At 33.3% G+C, this 22,090-nt stretch overlaps 1 long non-coding RNA gene across 1 annotated transcript; it reads right to left on the minus strand.

Annotated features, from left to right (window-relative positions):
• Positions 1–815: 815 nt before the first annotated feature.
• LOC124357905 lies at positions 816–15,112 on the minus strand. The gene is made up of 3 exons (XR_006922009.1): positions 14,883–15,112; positions 5,642–5,739; positions 816–2,738 (listed from the first exon to the last, which is right to left on the minus strand). It is a non-coding gene; the product is annotated as an uncharacterized LOC124357905 (long non-coding RNA).
• Between the last annotated feature and the right edge of the window lie 6,978 nt (positions 15,113–22,090).

Below are 22,090 nucleotides of genomic sequence, written 5' to 3' on the forward strand. Positions count from 1 at the left end.
GACACTACAACAGTAGTGTTGCATGTGTAATAGGTACAATACAACAGTAGTGTTGCACGATGAATAGGGACACTACAACAGTAGTGTTGCATGAGGAATAGAGACACTACAACAGTATTGTTGCATGTGGAATAGGGACACTACAACATTAGTGTTGCATGTGGAATAGGGACACTACAACAATAGTGTTGCACGATGAATAGGGACACTACAACAGTAGTGATGCATGTGGAATAGGGACACTACAACAGTAATGTTGCACGAGGAATAGGGACACTACAACATTAGTGTTGCATTTGGAATAGGGACACTACAACAATAGTGTTGCACGAGGAATAGGGACACTACAACAGTACTGTTGCATGTGGAATAGGGACACTACAACAGTAGTGTTGCACGAGGAATAGGGACACTACAAGAGTAGTGTTGCATTTGGAATTGGGACACTACAACAGTAGTGTTGCATGAGGAATAGAGACACTACAACAGTATTGTTGCATGTGGAATAGGGACACTACAACAGTAGCGTTGCATGTGGAATAGGGACACTACAACAGTAGTGTTGCATGAGGAATAGGGACACTACAACAGTAGTGTTGCATGTGGAATAGGGACACTACAACAGTAGTGTTGCACGAGGAATAGGGACAGTACAACAGTAGTGTTGCACGATGAATAGGGACACTACAACAGTAATGATGCATGAGGAATAGGGGCACTACAACAGTAATGTTGCATATGGAATAGGGACACTACAATATTAGTGTTGCATTTGGAATAGGGACACTACAACAAGTAGTGTTGCATTTGGAATAGGGACACTACAACAGTAGTGTTGCATGTGGAATAGGGACACTACAACAGTAGTGTTGCACGAGGAATAGGGACACTACAAGAGTAGTGTTGCATTTGGAATTGGGATACAACAGTATTGTTGCATGTGGAATAGGGACACTACAACAGTAGTGTTGCACGAGGAATAGGGACACTACAACAGTAGTGTTGCACGAGGAATAGGGACACTACAACAGTAGTGTTGCACGAGGAATAGGGACACTACAACAGTAGTGTTGCATTTGGAATTGGGACACTACAACAGTAGTGTTGCATGTGGAATAGGGACACTACAACAGTAGTGATGCATGAGGAATAGGGACACTACAACATTAGTGTTGCATGTGGAATAGGGACACTACAACATTAGTGTTGCATTTGGAATAGGGACACTACAACAATAGTGTTGCACGAGGAATAGGGACACTACAACAGTAGTGTTGCACGAGGAATAGGGACACTACAACAGTAGTGTTGCATTTGGAATTGGGACACAACAACAGTAGTGATGCATTTGGAATAGGGACACTACATCAGTAGTGTTGCATGTGGAATAAGGACACTATAACAGTAGTGTTGCATGTGGAATAGGGACACTATAACAGTAGTGTTGCATATGGTGCATATTAGCCGGATGCTTATGATGTAGCCGTGAGTCAACAGAGTGTCCTAGTCGAAGACGACACAACACTACCTCCTTATAACCATTCCGCCGGGACGCTGTGTTCTATGGTATAACACTTGTCCTTTTAATCTTAGCATGTTATTATCAACAGCCCGCCGATTGTAACTCCACGCAATTTTTATTTTCGCCTTCATCACAGAGACAATGTCTGATCCTTGTGGAGAAAGGTTGAAGTGTACAAGCTTCTTTAGCTCCTTTATTTGCCAGCTCCTTTCTAGAAATTCCAAGATGACACGTTACCCAAAAAAGGTTACATTTACTCCTTCAGATTGAAGGGAGTCTGTAAGTTGCTAAACAAATTTTTTTCTTCTCTTCTCTTTTACAAAAACAATAAGCAAGTTAAATATCACAAAGGAACTAACAATTATATTAGCGTCTAAGTCTTTATTGTTGGTAAATTTCTGCTTGAAATGAGCTTATTTTGACCCACCACAAACCACATTTGTAAATTAGCCCTAGCGAATTTCTCCCATTTTCAGTTAGTATGGCTAAGACATCTTCCAGGTAAATTGATAACCGTAGAATTCATTAGAGACTTGTCACTTTCAGCACTGGTAGCAATTATACTTACCGATTCCAAGGAAGATAACGTTCTTTTAGTCTTCAAGAGTAATTCATAAAGTGGGTAACATTTTTGTTTGGAGCTCTTATTATTTCATTAAATTGGTATTGACAAACAGTATCAACACTTGCTGTGGTATCAGGAGAATATCTTCCTTTGTTTCAGAAATGTTTTTTATATTCGTTCACACTTATTTGGGAAACTGGTTATCTTTAATCATTTTTGAAGCATTTACCCTTTTGTAAAACAGCGTACGCTGCATAACAATTATGTCTTCGTCCACAGCAGAATGATGTTCCTCATTTTTCCTCCACTTCTCTCACTTAATTCCCCAAATGATTTGCTGAGTCGAGCTGGGCGATTTTGGGTCACTAAACATTTCATGGGATTTCAAACATTCCTGCTAACCAAGAATTGTTTGTTTACAAAGATATATCTTCTATATTGTGTGCTTTTTATTACCTTTGCTTATATTACTTTTAACATTTAAAAAATGAATGCTTTGTCCTTTTTTTATATCATCTGTTTTACCATAACTTGTCAGATGATTTTCCAAGTATTCAAGTTCATCATTCATATATGGCAAATTTTGTGCATCCATCTGCTCAAAAAAATGTCTGCAATTCACCAATTTTACGCCAGAGGTGCCTGATGAGCCTACAACAGACAAAATAAATTTTATTCCAGGAAATTTATAATAATTTTTTCAATAACCTCATAAAATATTGTTAAACCCAATTATTTAGAAAACTTGTAACCAAAAGTAAATACAGCGGGAATGGACGGGGAAACGCACCTAAAAGCTTTTAAAAATGAAATCTTTAACAAAAAATAGTTTTTATAAGAACTATTTATAAGACGCGATAAATGTAGAAATGTCTCATAGAAAAATAGTAATATGTTATATGTACTTACTCATACGAAGATCACGTCCCAACTACCTTCGGACAGATCCTGTGTAATGATAAGGGAAGGGACGGGTTGAGTATTGTTTCTGGAACCGTTAATTATAAAAAGAAATAATTGGTTTTACTACTCGATTAACTTCTCAAAATTCACATATGGCCACCTAAGTTTTCCATATTGGCCTATGTTTCTTGTTAATAAAGGAATTTATGATAGCAACTCCACTACCAGTAGATGGTTACTAGTTGATGTGCCTTAACCACATTAAAAGGATTACAAAAAGGTGTAATTAACCAGCCTCTCAAAGACTTTGCAGGAACTAATCGAGAGGGATAATAGTTGATAAGATTCCAGGAGTGGTTCTCTACTGGCCCAGTTTGTGAAGTGTAATGACATGAGAGCTATGTAAAGATACAAAAATTTGTTTTCCAGATATTACACAGCATAAAATTTGTTGTCCATGTTCTATTACACAGCATAGGACTACCATTTTTTATTCATCCATCAATTTCTGCAACATAGCATAAAATATGTAATTGAGGCCTAGAGCTAAGTTTTACTGGCTTCAATTGAAGACTAGAGTTCATCGATTGTAAAGAGAAGTTAGAATGAGTCATAATCTAGGTCACAATTTAACAGGAGATCTTGCTTGGTTGACTTTAATCTCTGAAATTCTGGACTATAATATGAAGATTTTTTGGAGCAAAAAAATCACCAAGGTTATCATTGCCTGTGAGCAAGAATTGACACTTACTCTTAGAATGGTAGTGTCAATGTATCAGATTGTTAGATGCTTTTAACAGGGGTTTTACCTGGTTAGCTATATGAAAATTGTTTGGAGCAAAAAAAACCAAGGTTATCATTGCCTGTGAGCAAGAATTGACACTTACTCCTAGAATGGTAGTGTCAATGTATCAGATTGTTAAATGTTTTAACAGGGTCTTACATGGTTGGCTTTTATCTGAAATTCCGGACTATATAAAGATATTTTGGGGAAAAAAACACTAAAGTTATCATTGCCTGTGAGCATGAATTGACACTTACTCCTAGAAAGGTAGTGTCAATGAATCTGATTGCTAAATGTTTTTAATGGGAGTTTTACCTGGTTACTTTACCTCTGAAATTCTGGATTATATGAAGAGTTTTGGGGGGAAAAACATTTAAGTTATCATTTCCTATGAGCAAGAATTGATATTTACTCCTAGAATGGTAATGCCAATGTATCAGATTGTTAAATGTTTAAAACAGGGGTCTTACATAGTTGGCGTCAATCTCCAAAATTCTGGACTATATGAAGATTTTTAGATTGAATAACACTAAGATTATCACTGCCTGTGAGCAAGAACTGACACTTCTACAATGGTAGTGTCAATTTATCAGATTGATATATATTTGAGATTGCTTAATCATAAATAAGAAAATATTATTAAGGATAAACAAGAACACAACACATTATGCTTATTAGAAGGGACTGTATAGGATCCATCCTATACACAAAAAATTAATAATATTTAACAATAGACTATACGATAAATAACACAATAAATTATCTCATATAAATAACAAAGATAAGTTAACAGGTTATTAATTTAAAAGTTATGGTTTCAGATTCTGTGTAATTAAGAAGTATTTTTAATAAAAGAGAAGTCTTTCTATAGTTGTCTCTTTGTTGTGTAGGATCCGCTTTTTGGCAGTCAAGTATATTCAGGCATATGTATCGTGAATAGCTGTCAACAAGCACATGTTTCACTGTAACAATAGTGTCACATATGGCGCAGACTGGAAGGTCGACTCAACTCACAAGAATGCAATGTCAGTAGCATTTGGCCAGGCATAGGCGATACAACACCATCCAATCATGACGAATCTTGTAGTAATCTGTTTCTAAAGGACTAAGAATCTTTTATTAAATGCAGTTTGTTATTTACAACTGCCTGTTTGACTTTCAAGTTGCTCTTAGTTTTGCCTTTACTGGGATAACATCTGATGCTATCAATCTCACATTTTTGCCAAACTTACAAATGTTACAATTACATGTTCATCCTCTTAAAATTAATATATAACAAGACTTGTATGTATATTTATTGGAATATCACTAAACTTTAGAATGTTATGAAGACAACAATACAAATATTTGAAGGATTGAGTATAAAAACATTTGTTATGAAATTCTAAAAGAACGCAAAACCCGAAATAATGCTATGCCACTATATAAATTGCTAAATATATGGTTGAGGAGAATTTGGTGAGCAGGTGGGACAAAGACGACTATTTCCCAGTAGTCAGGAATGGGCCACAGGCTGCATTATCACAGGAACAGTAGAAAACAGGAAGCGGTCATGCTCATGCATCCTAACAGTCATTAATTGATAGTGACATATGCATAATCTTAAACCAAATCTTTCTAATTTACTACACATATGTGTAAAGTAAATTGATATACGCTATTCTGGATTCTGGGGTCATCTAGTGAAATTTCTTTCAATAGTATTTGGAATGCAAAATTGTTTACATTATGTTTGCAGCTGGCAATTGTGCTCACTCCAACAAGTGAATCTCTCACTCTTCAGAGGATCTTGAAGTTTAACTTTTTTTTTAAATAACACCCATCTATTGGAATACAATACCTTTTTAATCATCAGTACAATACCTACCACAATGGTGACATGGTCTACCTGATCCATTAATTGACACTTCTTGAAAAAGAATGCACTATTCAGTTCTGCAGCTCTGTAACATGCTGTCTCTGCACCTGAAAAACATATCTTGCTTGTAGTCAAAATCATTGTGCTCTAAAATTAAATGTATTCATACAATAATTCTTATCAATTTACACAATATGTAAATTACACTGACCTCTAATGGCCTTATTTTATTGTTTATGTGCCTTATTCCATCTAACATTTTGTTATTACCATAATTAATAAGGGACTTTATTCCAGATCTGTTCAAGAAAAGTCAAGTAAAAAATTGCTAATTTTCCTAATCTAATATGGACAACTTTCATACCAGATTTTATCAAATTCTGAAGAGGATCGAGTAATGTCTTTATATGTTATAGTTGATTTTCATTTGTCCCCCCCCCCCCCGATCAAGAATATATTTTATATATATATATATATAAACATACACAGGTCTGAGAAGCCTATTTCAATCATATTCTCTATTTTCGGATGGGTTAGAATTTACATTTATAGTAAAAGTTAAATGTCTTTGATATTTTGTCTTTGATACCAGCGTTACAGTATTAACCAAGCACTGAATAATTAATATTTGCTAAAACACACAGTTAAACATATTTCCTAAAACATAATTTTCTTATGTGGATAAACTCTGCTCAACAGTAAAGAGACCAATAAGGCGTAACCCAGAGAGGGGTTTTCGAAAATAGGAATAGGAATGTTAACTAGGGACTCTAAGAATGTCAATGCAGTTTCAGTACAAATGGTCCTACAGTTTTAACGTGATTTGATTAACACACACAAACACACAGAGAGGCATCATTAGATTTTTATATATTAGTTGTGTGTGTGTGGGCACACGTGCATAGTATATAATTATATACAGTTTAAGGAAATACATTTTACAATGTGCAATCAAACTGATTGTATTCGTTAAATAGCATTATTTTTTCTAAATGAAGACATTTGCCCAATGTTAGAGTGAATATAAAGTTAGAAAACAAGTCTACCCACTTTTGTAAAATGTATGCACAAGTATTTAACTTTTGTTTGATACTTTTTTACTTTATCCTTACCATACGCTCATTATTACAATCAAGTTTATGATACAATTATGCAATAAATGTTATTCAAACTTATTACAATAATAAAGTACATTATTATTCCTTGTAGTTTTAAAAGTAATTACTACAAAGAATAATGATTCTTTTTAATGTACGTTTTGTAGCTTTTGTGTAATAAACAGATTTATCTGTCAAACTTTGCTATTTTATATTAAAATTTGTTGACTCCTATCTGAATTAAGTTTTATGGTAAAATAGATAATTTTGCTGGAGGAAAATTCTTTCTTAGCTTTTTGAATTAAAGAAAAAAATATTTAGAATTAACAATAATACTTATCTTTACATTTGTTTGCTTCCAATTTATTAAAAAAGAAAACGCAAAAATGAATGTTACATCTTTGGACAAGCAGAAAAGGAAATGTCTGGCACTTAACGCTTCTGTCTGTCCTGAGTCATTCTGGCGATCTAAGGGTTTAATAGGGTTACTCTAGTAATGTATCTTTTGATTATTTTACTTATTATTAAAAACACCAACAGTTAAGTATCAATCATTTATTACATACATTAAATAGAAAGCTGCAAATATTTGAAATTGAACAATATACAGTACATACATAAACATGCATTTTGGTTTTTATTTCTCGTCACTGTTATCAGAATAGTGCCTCTCACTCCCATGTTGCAATACGCGTATTTTGTAGATTTTATCCGAAGTTTATAAAATCTTGTGGAAATTCCAACAAATTATAAAACAAAACAGATGACTACTGCTATAATCAGAGTATCTTTTCGCATTAATTGACACAAATACACACACAAAATAATATATACAGAGTGTCTCGTAACTCTCTGGACAAAGGTTTATGCATTATTGCTCAAATCAAGACAAAGACATTTCATCATATGAACATAGGTTCCTGTACTTAGTTTCTTAAATGTTTGTTTGTGTTTTTATAAAAAAATTTATATCTTAAAAACTAATAAATTAAATTATACCCAATTTGACTCAAATATTTATGGTAATATGTCAGTTACTACAAAAACTATTATAATATTATCTGTAATAGTTTCAAAATGATAGGAAATAAACCTTAACTCTGAATATCCTTAACCTTAACTTAGAATATCTTAAAAACCGCAGTTTTTCTCAAGAATATATTTTACACTTTATGAAAAATCTAATGACATAAAAATTATTTTAATCTAATAATAAATTACTTATTTAGAGCAGATTTACTATGACAAAACATGAACCACATTGAGCTTACCAGAGAACAGCCAGCAAAACAATAGTGAATGTATACACATATCAAGCACGAAATGAGAAAATATATGAATAATGACGTGTAATTAGTTACAAATAACTAAGTGAAATATGCATTTTACTACACTCTTGAAAAAAAGGCCCGTGACGGCCCTTTGCCTTTGAGGAAGCATTGCTTTTAGTGAAGTTGCCTATCATAATTTCAACGTTATTAACGTATACTGCTTGTCCTTCTGAACAAACATATACATAGTTTTAGAAAGTGGAAGTCACAAATAATTAATGTGATTGGGAATGGATAATTATTCCACACAAATAATTTTATAATATTGGAAATGGAAATATCATTTAGTGGTTATGAGGACTGTGCTTCTTAAATATCTATGATTTGTTAGTGTTTTATGCATCTGACAGCTTATTTGAGTATTCTGTGGTAAGAACAGTTTAGTACAGCACTTATGAATACAACCTTCCCATACAGCCTTCACTATCTTGTCCATTACTAAACTACTGCGATCAACTCAAATACCCAAATTTAGTTTTATAAATTGTGTTTGAGTGTGGATAACTAAGCAGTTAAAATATTTAATAAAATTAATTTATTCCTTTTATAGTTAGTAATCGTGATTTTTCAAAGTAATAGTATAATTTAATGTATAATCATGTCTTGTTTTTAAACCAAACAGCACTTTGGTATTGTCTGGGAGGCAATTATTTGGGAAACGTTTTTCTTACTAGGGACCTAAAATAACTACATTACAAAGAAGAACATATTGTATTTGACTTACTGGGAAAGGCACATGTCATTAAAACAATCAGTTGTGGTTTTCTGTCTCTCGAAAGGAAGCAGCAACTCAAAAAGAGACCACTCTGACCCTATCTACCTATGTACGTAAATACATATGTACGTTTTATAAATATACAACTTTAACAAGCGCTAACGTGATCTGAGGTTGAATTTAGGTACTATCTCGAGGAATGTTTTCTTTTTTTACTAGAAGTGCAAGAAGACGCCCATTGAAGCCCGCACTGATGGCCAGGGGTATTTTTCTGATGAATACTTACCTAACCTAAGATCACGTGCCAATCATCCAAACTCTAAAGTTACCTTTGGTGCCACCCCGCACGTACTTCAGGAGTAAAAATAAAATAAACACTCTGAGATAGTACCCAAATTTGAGCTCAGATCATGTCAGCGCTCATTAAGTTTATATCCAACTTTAGTAATAATAGTAACACATTTATAACAATCTAAATCTATCTACATCACATAATAACAACTAGTAGAGAGTGACAGTCTATTGCCTCCTTGCCGACATCATTTCTTTGGAGGCAGAAAACAAGAACAGATCATTATAATGACATGTAGTTTTATACTGTAATTCAAATAGTCTGTTCTTTCTAACAACTAAGTTATTTTAGGTTTCCAGTAAGAAAACCTCTTCCAAATAATGATATCCACATAATAGCAAAATACCAATCTCACTAATTTAATTTTGAAACAAGATTCACCTTTTGCAAATATTCTCCTAAACTAAACAATATAAAGTTTTAGGAGATGTAAATTACAAATAATGAAGTATTAGAATAATGGTAGAACTAACTAGGCATACTTTGGTTGTAAGAAGTAATAGTTAGATGAAATTACAATGTTTGTTTCCTTTGTCAATTTTTCATTTCCTAATTTGTAGAAATGGCCGGAAAAATTCATGAATGGTCAAAGATACTGCCATATCCTGTGCTTGATGGCCAGAGGCAATTGTGTCAGTCCGATAATATGAACTATTATTCTCATGTTGTTTATTTAGGTAAAATCCCCCTATTTCAGTATTGTTATATTATGTATCCAAAGATGGGGAAACGGCTGTCAGCAGCAATTAAAATGAGGTTGACTCACAATGACAAAAAATACCACATGACACCCAGTGAAGATAAAGAATAATGAATCATTAGGGGGAGACTTTAATAAGCGGTCTACACTCGTTATTCAGTCGTTTTTGTCGAATTGTTCGATATATTATCCAACTTCGATATGGAAAAATCATACACAATAAGAGTTATAATAAATTACCGTAACAAGAAGAATCTCAATTATTAAAATTTTAAAAACATAAATTTAACACTAACATTACAAAACAACAAAACCAACTAAGACCTAGACTTACAGATCAAGGAAATCTTACAATATTTATAACTTTCCCAGCTTGATAGCAATGAGTAACAGCTTTAGTGAAATGGAGAAAAGATTTCTCCCCATGGATTACTAGGAGCCAAACGTACTTGTTGAAGCCACTTAAACTAATCTAGTCACTTGCGAGAAATTATCTCACATATTTTCATCATATTCATTCCAATTTTCAGTCTCAAAATATTGGTTACTTCTTGCTGTTTATTGTTTACATTAAAACTGCCATAAGTAATAAGGTGAAATCATATGCTAAGTTAAATAAATTGTAATATCGAATTATGCTTTTGGATAAAAACATTGAACAATTCATTAAAACAACCGAATAATGGCCACTTATTAAAGTCTACCCAAATATTATTCCACGCGAGAAAAAGTCCTTTTCAATGTACTCTAACTTTATTATTTATCATTTCCAAGCCTTCAAATCTTTTATTATTTTGTTCTTAGCAAGAGGTTAATAATATGACTTGTATTTTGCCACTTCAACCGTTAATTAGACATTTACCAAAATGTTTTTAAAGAGTCTAACTCGGGTTAATGCTTTACAACTTTATGGTCATTCCAACTCTAGAAAACTTAAGAAGACTATTGTGTTCAGGATGATAGTAAATCATTACATAGTATAAAACAAATGTGCTTTCTCTGTCCCTATGTATGCTTAAATCTTTAAAACTAACTTACGCAACGGATTCTGATGCGGTTTTTTTTTTTGTTCCAAATTAATTCAAACAAAGATAAAACGTGTATGGAAATGAGAAATACTGTTATTTGTATAATAACCTATATTACAAAATAACGTGTTGAGGTATTATGTTCCAGTAACTTTTTACCGTGGTAACTGATCCAATCTAGGTATTAGCATCATGTTGTTACTGAAATGACATCACTAAGATGCAAGTATACTGAGTACACTAGAAATGAGAAATACTGTTATTTGTATAATAACCTATATTACAAAATAACGTGTTGAGGTATTATGTTCCAGTAACTTTTTACCGTGGTAACTGATCCAATCTAGGTATTAGCATCATGTTGTTACTGAAATGACATCACTAAGATGCAAGTATACTGAGACTAAATCTAAATGTGTAGGTCTTTTTCCACATACAGTAGTCTCCCTATAGTCCGACCAGTAGACAAAGGCAGTGTGGGAGTGCATGTATCCTCTCATTCAAGTCACTGCATATCAATGTGTAAGAGATGGGAGTAGCTATCTGTCATTCCAGCTATCAATTTGCGATCCCAACTCAAAACGACAGTGTATTTAACAGCATTAAAGGATGTTTTCCCTTTTTTTTACAAGTGCGGGGTGGCGTCGAGGTTATCACCAAAGTCCACACTGAAGTCTACATCCATTTCTAATCAGAACTTTCCCGACTTAAGATCACGGCGCAGATCAACTGAGATCCAGTCCACCCAGCACTTCTAACAATAAAAGAAAAACATCAGAGATATTACCCAAATTCAGGCTCAGGTGACTTGAACACAAGTAATGGTTATCTTTAATTTTAGTAGGCCTACTACTAGTAACATATTAATAATAACCTAATCTAAACCTATTTATCTCGCTTCAACGTAACATTTGATGAAGGTTTTGTTGAATTTTGGGTAGATTCTGATTTTTACGGTGGTTGTAAAGAGAGCGCGTCCTAGTTGTGTTTAGAATCGACAGTGACACGGACAAGCCGTCACATGATTTGTTTGCGCTGGTGTTAATTTCACAAATTATTGTAAATATTGAAAGTTTTAAAGTGTAAATGGGTTTGTAGTGTTAGTATCTTCATATTATTTTGTTTGTTTATGTTGTTATAGTCTGTGATGAGTCGTAAAAACATTGCTGACAATGAAGACCTAGTATTGCAGGCATTAGATTCAAGTATTAGCAGTGTAGAAAAGACAAGAGTGTCAGGTTAGGTTAGAAACTTTCTAGTTTTTTAGCTGTTCATATTTTCATATTTATTTTCCAAACTTTATAAGTATAAAAAAGGTTATATGTATTTTTGTAAAGAATTAAATGGAGTATAAGATGACATAACTGAAAATGAAAAAATATTTCAATAATTAACAGTGCATTGTGTGTCACAATAAAAAACAAAATGTTGGTAAATCTTAAGATCAGCGACTACCGCTCCGATCGCCGTAATTTTTAGCATTCTAACACAAGTTAACGTAATTTCACAAAAAAAAAATAGTCCCCATTATCGCCGTAGCCGTTTACTCCCCCCCCCCAAAAAATTGAAAAAAATAAAATAAAAAGAAAAACCTGACTGGCAGTGCATTTATTCGTTTTTTGATCTTATTAGTTCGTAGGGCAGTAGTTCAGGTACTAGTTCTAGTATAAACTCGTCTTATCTTATCAGTCATAAACGTGCGCCGCTTATCTTTTGCCTGTAATGAAACCTGCGTTAGTTCTGTCTGAGTTTTGTGTGTGTAAGCAGTCATGGCATGATCTTGGCTTGGACTTTGCAAGCTCGAGTTAATTTTTTCTAAAAGAGCAAGCAGCGCAAAGCATTGCGTGATCTGAGTTTTAAATAGGCAAGCTAGGGTCTTTTTAGCGTGTGACAAGAACCATCGCACGCCATGTTAATAACTTCACTAATTATTCCTTGTCCATGTGGGTTTGTTTGTTTACGTCTGGCGGTCAATCGAAGCCGTCCTATAGGTCACGTGATCCGCCCGGCCAATCGGAAACTTTCCTGTTTGTCACGTGACTACTGTCAACTCATCAAAACGACCATGGTCAGCCATTGTTTTTAGTCTGATAGTCGAAAATCTTGTTATTTATGTGTTTTGTATTGCCAACATTGTACTGCCGAAAAACTGGTTTTTATGTTTGCGATAATCGGGACTATTTTTTTCGGTGAAATTACGCTAACCTGTGTTAGTATGCAAAAAATTACGGTACTTTGGGATTATACTGACCACACCAGTATGGAGAACACAAAAATATAAATTTATAGAAACAAACATGATAGAACGAAAAAATAACTTTTTAATTACAAAATTACAAACTTTCAAGCATTTTCAGGTATTGTTGTCGCTGTTATCTTATCTTTCTCGAGAATCCCGATTACGGCAGGCCGCGCGGCATCACATTTTTGCACGGTAGGCTACATAATTGCCTTTCCATTATAATTCAATTTATATTTCTGATCAGCCCCTCTAGAATTTGGTATTTTACTGATAGGTACTATCTCGAGGAATGTTTTTCTTTCGTTGACATCAATGGCCGGAGGCACTCGCATTTTGCGTGGCGGAGTGCGATCAAGAATAAAAACAAGTTTTGAGTGTTTTTTTCAATAGAGTTTAGTTTTTGTTTGGTAATGTTTTTTTTTGTTGAGGTTTGTGTTTCGAGAAATGTAGGGGTAAAACACGGAAGTACAACAAAGCGACGCACCAGCTGAACGGGCGGCGAGACTGCAATCACGTTATCTACTAGACCGCTCGACTTTGACCTCTGTCTGAGGATGGGGAGGGGTTTGCGATAAGACAATTCTTGTTTTGTATTGACGAAATATTGCTCTACGCTAATCTAGTAATCAGTAGAAGCAAAATGTGAAATAACGATTCATGTCTGGGTGTGGTCGGTATAATCCCAAAGTAACAAAATTACGGTGATTGGAGCGGTAGTCGCTGATCTTAAGATTTACCAAAATGTTTTTGTTCATAACGTGTTTGTTAATTTTTTTTATTGGTATAAAAACGTTAAAATTACTAATGAATGTATTATATTTATAAGAAAATATATTTATCTACAAAACAAACAAAAACCCAATACATAACACACATTGGACATTATACCAATAAATAATTTTGTATGAATTTTTAACCAGACCCCTGCAAAATCAGGCATTTTGGCTCTGCATTTCATGCACACCATATAGCAAAACGCCGCGGCACTCAAAGGGTTAATATTTACAGTGATCAAAAAAATTATTATAACCAAAATTAGGAAAACTTAAGAGACCATATTTGCTCCTCTCACAGTTACAGTTGTTTCTTTCCCACAAATTTCACATTATGGGTTTTTCTGTACGAGTCCATTATGTTGAAGCCACTTATGTAAAACACGTCTTATCATCTCTCAAAGCAATGTTGTGTAGTTTTCTAAAATTGACTGCTATTTTTAATAATAAAAATTATTCATGTTAAATTGAAATATTACCCTACATTTATTATTTTAAAGCGTTTACAGCTGTTGATATAGATTATTTAAGTTAATACGTCAAAATAATTAATCTGTATATATTGATTATATCAATGATTATGATTAAGTAATATCGTTTGCCAATTTCGATACAAAAAACCTGGTTCACTTATCCTACGCTACCTTAAATATAGCCTACATAGAATTTTATTTATCATATCATTACTATTAGGCCTACTTTTTTACATATAAAAACAGATAAACTATACTGTAATTTGAAATACCTACCAAGTAATTTGGTTTAAGTAGTTAAAGCAAGAATTTGTTACTCATGTTATAGATAATTCAAGTGTTGACCGCATATTATACTGCATCCAAATGAGGCCATTGTACCTACCAAAGTAGAATTGGTGGAGGTAAAGTGTAATTGCATATATTTAGCAATTATTGAGCATAGCACCTGTAATTTTTTTTAAACATTTATCATAGAAAATATGCTCAAAGACAAATTGAGTATTAAAACCTTTGAGGATAAACGATTAGATACTTACGTTGGGCCTCTCTCCATCTCCAGACACAGCGTCCATGAGCACGTTGCACAAAGTGTATCCTAACTTGACGATAATATGTAATTACAGAATCCCTCTGATAACTGCACCCTGTGATATTTCCTATGTAGCTCTGCAGATATTTAACTGTAATGTCTAGTATTCTATTGTCTCTGAAACTTCAAGAAACAGGAAGATACGAGATATCTTCCTAGACGACTTCCAGACCATCCAGTACGAAACAGGCAAAAAAAATGGAGGAGACTGAAGAATATTAAAACTGAAACGAGACTAACGAGATTGTAGCAAAACATCGATGTATCGTTCAAAACACATCGATGTTTTCCTTAAAAATTAATACAGTAATGTTAGTGTGCATGTACGTAAATATATATATGCACACTAACATTATATATATATATCTGTGCCAGCTGCGTAAAGTGTGTTAATCAAAATTGGTCTAATGGTTATTGCTACACCCGATGCAGAACAATGATATCTACGTTGTGTTATAGGGTGATAAGTCCAATTTCACATAATAAAAAGGTTATTTCACTTGTGCGCCAGATGGTATACGTAAAAGTGTGAAACAAATATTGGATTGTGTAAAATAAAAATGTGTGTTTAGCCATGGTCACATTTTACTCAAAAACTATACTGCTTAGGTCTATTTGTGTTTAGTGTGTTAAGTCCAAGCAATTTGTGACTTAACGCATATTCACTATTATATTTATTAAGTTAACACACTTTTACACTATTTAAAGCCTGATTTGGACTACTTTAGTTTTCAGTAGTTGTATTGACCATACTCTGGAAACAAGCACATAATAATCTTCATAACCTGATAGTTTGTTGGTTAATGTGAAGTGTAGTGTACAAGTTAGTTTACCATCATGTCATCTAAGATCTAAGCGGATGGTGCAGGTTAAAAGCACAGATTTTTTTTCGGAAGATGAAAAAGGGGCGTATTTAAAGAAAAAAAATTTTCATCTTGAGATGCAGAGTTTGTTTGAATCTAAAAAAGTTAGATAAAGAAAAAATCAAAAGTTGACCATACCACTAAAACAGGGGACATTGATTGCAAGCAATGATCCTGCCAACTCTCGAGTTCACAATTCTGTGGCTTTCTAGAAACGCAACTTTGGACTTTAAAACCTAACAGTTCTACGATACCTGCACTGAATGCTTAACTTACTGCTACCTTTGGACATGAATGGTATAGTGGTTAGAGGTTGCCAATGAAGTGGAGTTCATTTATCTTTTTCGTTCATTTCGGAAGCTACAAAAAACACTGATGTGACATGTTGAAAAATGTACACAGATACATGTGGGGGCCAGAACAAAAAACACCACACATAGCTGCTATGTGTATGGTGACCCTACAGAATTCGCCAGGACTTAATGAAATCAAACACATATAATGTTTGATAACTGGGCATGCGCCACTAAGGAGTGTGAGAATCTCACGCTCTAATTGAAAAACGTAAAAAAAACCTTTCACAGAAACATTAACCACCCCACGATTGGAGCCAGCCTTTTACGAAGTACGATCAAAGCATCCTTTTATTGTAATGAAGAACTTGAAGACTTTTTTGACTTTGCTAAGACTTTTCAAAAGTGATCTCCAGCAGCGCAAAGCAAGATGTTGTAGGAAAACAGTTTTATTTGTAGGAATGTGCACGGGTTGAGTACTAAAAGTGAAACCTGGAATCATTTTCTACAAAAACTTCCTTGGACCCCAATCATTCATTTCACATGTATTAATTTTTAAAAGGAGGTGTAATGAAACTTACTTTTGCAATGACCCATTGTCTACGTTACAAGAGCAAAAACCCTATCCCTGAAAAACAAAAAGAAAGACCTCCTTTGACCTATTACATTTATTTCACCTGTGTTTCACCAATTTTATAAGACCTGAAGATTCACAGGAAGCCAAGGATAAACTTTCCAGATGAAATTCCAATGAAGAAAACTGAAGAGGCGAGTAACATTAGTTGGTAAAAAGGAGGACCAGGAACGCACAAAATCCAAAAAAGAAGAAAATCATGTAATAAAACGAAAGAAATAAATATAAAAAACAATTCCCGCAAGGAAAGGCGTTAATAGACCATTTTCAAAAAAATAATTAATAGTTTCATTATTAATAATTCAAATGCTCTGTTAAGATTAGAGATTGTTAACTTTTTTACAGCTATTCCGAAACTCAAAAAATTTAAATTTTGTCAAATTTACATATGGTTTGCCAGAGTAAAACTTTTTGTTTTTGTATAAATATTTATCTAGCCTTTGACTTAATTAAAACATTATACTCTTAAAGTTTTTTTTTTTTAACCCTTAAACCAATTTAAATATTTCAAAATTACAAGTGTAATAAATGTTTACTGTTTCAATCGCTGCTTTTTCTAGTATAAAATTAAGTTAAGTCCATGCAATTAGTGTTAAACGAGTTCTGTTTTAAGTCCAAGTCAAAAAAAGTTTTAAATTTTTTTCTATTAATAAGAAATATTTTTCGTTATTTTGAAGTATAGTACCTTTTTAAGGAATACACAAACTAATATTTAATGATAAATGGGGAGGGTCTGTAGGAGTAAAATGTCCACCATACTATTAAAAAAAGTGTAGTTTCAGATTTACTGAAACTTCAAAACGTGATATCTCAAAACTATGTTTTTTTGACTTAACACTCTTTACGCAGCTGGCACAGATATATATATATATATATATATATATATATTTATATTTATATATATATATATATATACAGGTGTGATTCATGAAGTTCTCCCCCCACTCCTACAGCACATTGTACTAGTAAAAATAATGAAAAAATGTTATATAAACATAGGTCCGAAAACGCTTCGTTAGCGAGTTACAGCTAGAGCGAAAGATTTCGCCTGAATTCCTGGGTAAAGAGTAAAATAAAGCCATAACTGAACTTTTTGGAAAGGTTAATTAAGTAGGGAGTATCGTGGATTCTTATGTATTTTTACATGATAAAGCTAATAAAATAAGTTTCAGAACTGTACCTGTAGTAGTTTTTGAGGGATTCAGGGTTAAATGCAAAAAAATTGGGGCACGAAACAATGTTTTTTTAAGTTTGATGTACAATAACTTTGTTAAACTGGTAATAAATACATAAAATCAACAAACATTAATTGTAGAGAATTTAATTCTGAGAAAATTGATATAATCAAAGTCTAAAATAAAACAGAAATAAAGTAACAAAAAATCGATTTTATTCAGTATAATACATTACTAGCTGTAAAGAAATACCGTACGGTATTTATTTAAAATAAAACAAAAACAAAATGTTTGTTCCTTAATGGTGAGATAAATTGAGAAAACAAGATTAACTGTTAAATAAATTTGTTTCTTAATAAAAATATCATGTTTTATTACGTTGTATTTTTTTTTTATAAAAATTTACATCAAATATTCGAAAATAAATGAAGCAAACATTTTCCCATTATTGTTTACTAATCATCGAAATGCAGTTTTTTGTTTTTATTAATTTCTAAGTTGGTAACGCACGAATAACAGCTGATCAACAATGGTATTCTGTACTGTTACGTTAGAACTGTGTATTAGTGGTGTTTTGCAAGCTACAGCAGGAGATTCGGGTTCTGTGAATCGTGTTATTAAATGCAATTTTTCTGTGAGTTATAATTCGATTGTTTATTCAGCGAAAAAATTCCTTACTTATTTACATCAGAGGAATAACGCTGATATGGTTTTTATTTTGGGTTATTATAATGGTAATGCTAGAGCTGCTGTAGAAGAATATGAACTACGTTACCCTAATAGGAGGATTCCAGATACCAAAACAATTTCAGGAACTTTTCGTACTCTTCGGGAAACAGGATCACTACCAAGTACTAGAACCAATTATGAACGAGCTGTCCAACTTGATGATGATATTGTTATTAATGCTGTTCATCGCAGTCCAGGTGTAAGTACACAACGTATTTCTAGGCGGATAGGAGTTTTCGCAGTCAACGGTGTGGAGGTCACTTAATCGAAACAAATTTTTATCCGTTTCATAAACAAAAGGTTCAACATCTACAGCTAGGGGATGGTCCGCTTCGCTTGGAGTTTTGCAACTTTTTGAAATATTAATAATCAACTCTACAAGCGTATTTTTGTTTACGGATGAGGCACAATTCACTCGGGGATGGTGTCAATAACTTGCACAATGAACACTCATGGGCAGAAGAAGAAAATCCACATGAGGTAGTGGAACAGAACTTTCAACACCGATTTAGCGTCAATTGTCCTGGTGTGGCCTTTTGCACAATCGGCTGATTGGACCTTTCATATTACCTGGACGCCTAAATGCTGAGTTCTATTTGCATTTCCTTCAAGAAGAGTTGCCGCAGCTGTTAGAGAATGTTCCTTTACATCTCAGACAAAATTTGTACTTCCAGCATGACGGGAGCACCTCCCCACTTTTCACGTGCCGTTTCTGCTTACTTAAAATCATCAATTTCCTGGACACTGGATTGGTCGTGGAGGGCCTCACCCTTGGCCACCAAGATCACCACAGATCTATCTCCATTGGATTATTGCATCTGGGGATGGATGAAAGACATTGTATACAAGACAAAAGTGAATTCTCGTGATGAATTAATTGCCCGTATTATGGATTCGGCTGTGCAGATACAGGGAAGTCCTGAAAAATTAAGAAACGCAACAAAAGCAATACACAAACGTGCTGCAAAATGTATTGATAATGATGGCCTCATTTTCGAACATCTATTATAAAAAGGTGCGTACGGTTGGCCCAACCTGATTAATTTTGCTTAAAACTAGTAATGTATTATACTGAATAAAAATCGATTTTTTGGTACTTATTTCTGTTTTTTTTTAGACTTTGATTATATCAATTTTCTCAGAATTAAATTCTCTACAATTAATGTTTGTTGATTTTATGTATTTATTGCCAATTTAACAAAGTTATTGTACATCAAACTTAAAAAAACATGGTTTCGTGCCCCAATTTTTTTGCATTTAACCCTGAATCCCTCAAAAACTACTACAGGTACAGCTCTGAAACCTATTTTATTAGCTTTATCATGTAAAAATACATAAGAATCCACGATACTCCCTACTTAATTAACCTTTCCAAAAGTTCAGTAATGGCTTTATTTTACTCTTTACCCAGGAATTCAGGCGAAATCTTTCGCTAGCTGTAACTCGCTAACGAAGCGTTTTCGGACCTATGTTTATATAACATTTTTTCATTATTTTTACTAGTACAATGTGCTGTAGAAGTGGGGGGAGAACTTCATGAATCACCCTGTATATAGTTTTATATATATATATGTATAGATTTATTTAATTGTGTTTGTGTGTTTTGAAAAATATGTACCTAAAATATGCAATTCCGCTTCTAAACTACACAGACCTCCATCATGTATTTTTAAAAAGCTAAATATCTCGACTTTAGAATTAACAATAGTAATTTTTACTGAAATCGTTAAAGTTATTCAATGAAATATTATGGAATGTTGGAGAGAAATTTGAGTTATTTCACGGGTACTTATAAAAATTGTTTCACTCTTCGACTTCAGGTGTCACTGTTTGTTTAACAGAAAATTGCATTTGAAACCGGAGATAACTTAGTATATAATAAATTTTGGCATTAATATTAACAAGAAATATTTTGAATATGTGATAAGCCATACTTTTTTAATCTTAATTTTTTTACCAATCTTGCCAAAAATAATCATAGAATCTCCATCCACCAGAAGGCCGTTCCACCGCGTACTGTACGTGGACAGTGCTTCATTGATTGATGGTAAATACTAAGGATTACTTCTTCAAAGTACTAGTTACACTAATAGAATCAAAGCTCGTACTCACTCGAGAAATGTAATTGATTTCAAATGTAATTTGTTAATATTTATTTATAATTCACCCTAATTTGATGCAACTGAAAGGATTAGCGGTGAGTAATAACTAACAGGAATTGCTTTAAAAACTGCACGAACAAAAATTTTCCTAAAATAGAAAGATGCATCAACTGTTAATTAACCATGGAGGGAATAAAGAAAAGGTTCGTGTCTTTGGAAAATAGCAAAACACTGTGCTTGTTTACTTTTCTAGATCCAAGATACAAGCAATATTTGATTAGGTTGCCAGGAACAGCTGACACAACAAAGAAACGTGCCACTGAACTTGTGACTAGCCTGACCTTTCTAAAGAAAAAGGATATGGTGCCGACAAGTCTGAAAATTCTATATAAAGCTGAAAACATCAAACAGTCCATTTGGGACGACATTGGCATTACTATAAGCAAAGTTCATCTACATAAATGTCTTCAACAACCCAAACTATCATCAAAGTTTAGCGGTTTGTGAAGGATCCGCCAGTACCGAGAGGAAAAGATCCTCGTCATTTGCAGTGGTGGTGGGAAAATTGATACGTGTATATCAACTTGGTTAGATCTTCAACACAATATATTATTCCGTAGACACGTCTGCTCCCTGCGAGGACCTTTTTCCGAATGCACACTCACTTAAAGGCGAACATGTTTAGCCACGAAGAATGTAATCGAGTTAATGTTTCTTAATGTAAACATTTAATAAAAGTGCCATTTAAACAATTTTAAGTTTTCTTTAAATTATATACGGGTAAAAAATTGGTTTATTTCGAAACTTTATTTTGATAAATTCTTAATTTATGACTAATAAAATTGTAGTTTTAAAAGAGTCAAATATTAAATCAATCTATAGTACGCATTGTAATGTAACTTTTTAAGTACCCGTTTTGAAATACAGACACAGGGATAGGACTGCGAATGAAATTAGTACAGTCTCAGTCAGTAATACTACATCTAAGTTAAGTAACAGTATCAGATGTAACTTGCCTCTAGCACTCTAGCACTGACTCTCTGGCGTGAGTAACTAAGAAAGAAAGAAATTTATTTCTCAAACAACACCTTACAAACATACATACATTAAAGAATTATATCAAGAGAAATATTTAAACCTCCAAGGCTTAGCCTGATTGGAGGCTTTACTGCAATTTAAAATATCACCGTTCAAAGAGCAACTAAATGATATAAACAAAAATAAAGTAATTATACTTAAATCTATAATACACAATCAAAAATACAATAAATACTACTCTTCCAAACTACTACAATTTATAATATGAACACTTACAGCATCATTAGACTAACTACTTAAATACTTATTACCGGTAATGAT

This window comes from Homalodisca vitripennis, chromosome 3 (genome assembly GCF_021130785.1).
Source record: "Homalodisca vitripennis isolate AUS2020 chromosome 3, UT_GWSS_2.1, whole genome shotgun sequence".
In the NCBI taxonomy this organism is placed as follows: domain Eukaryota; kingdom Metazoa; phylum Arthropoda; class Insecta; order Hemiptera; family Cicadellidae; genus Homalodisca; species Homalodisca vitripennis.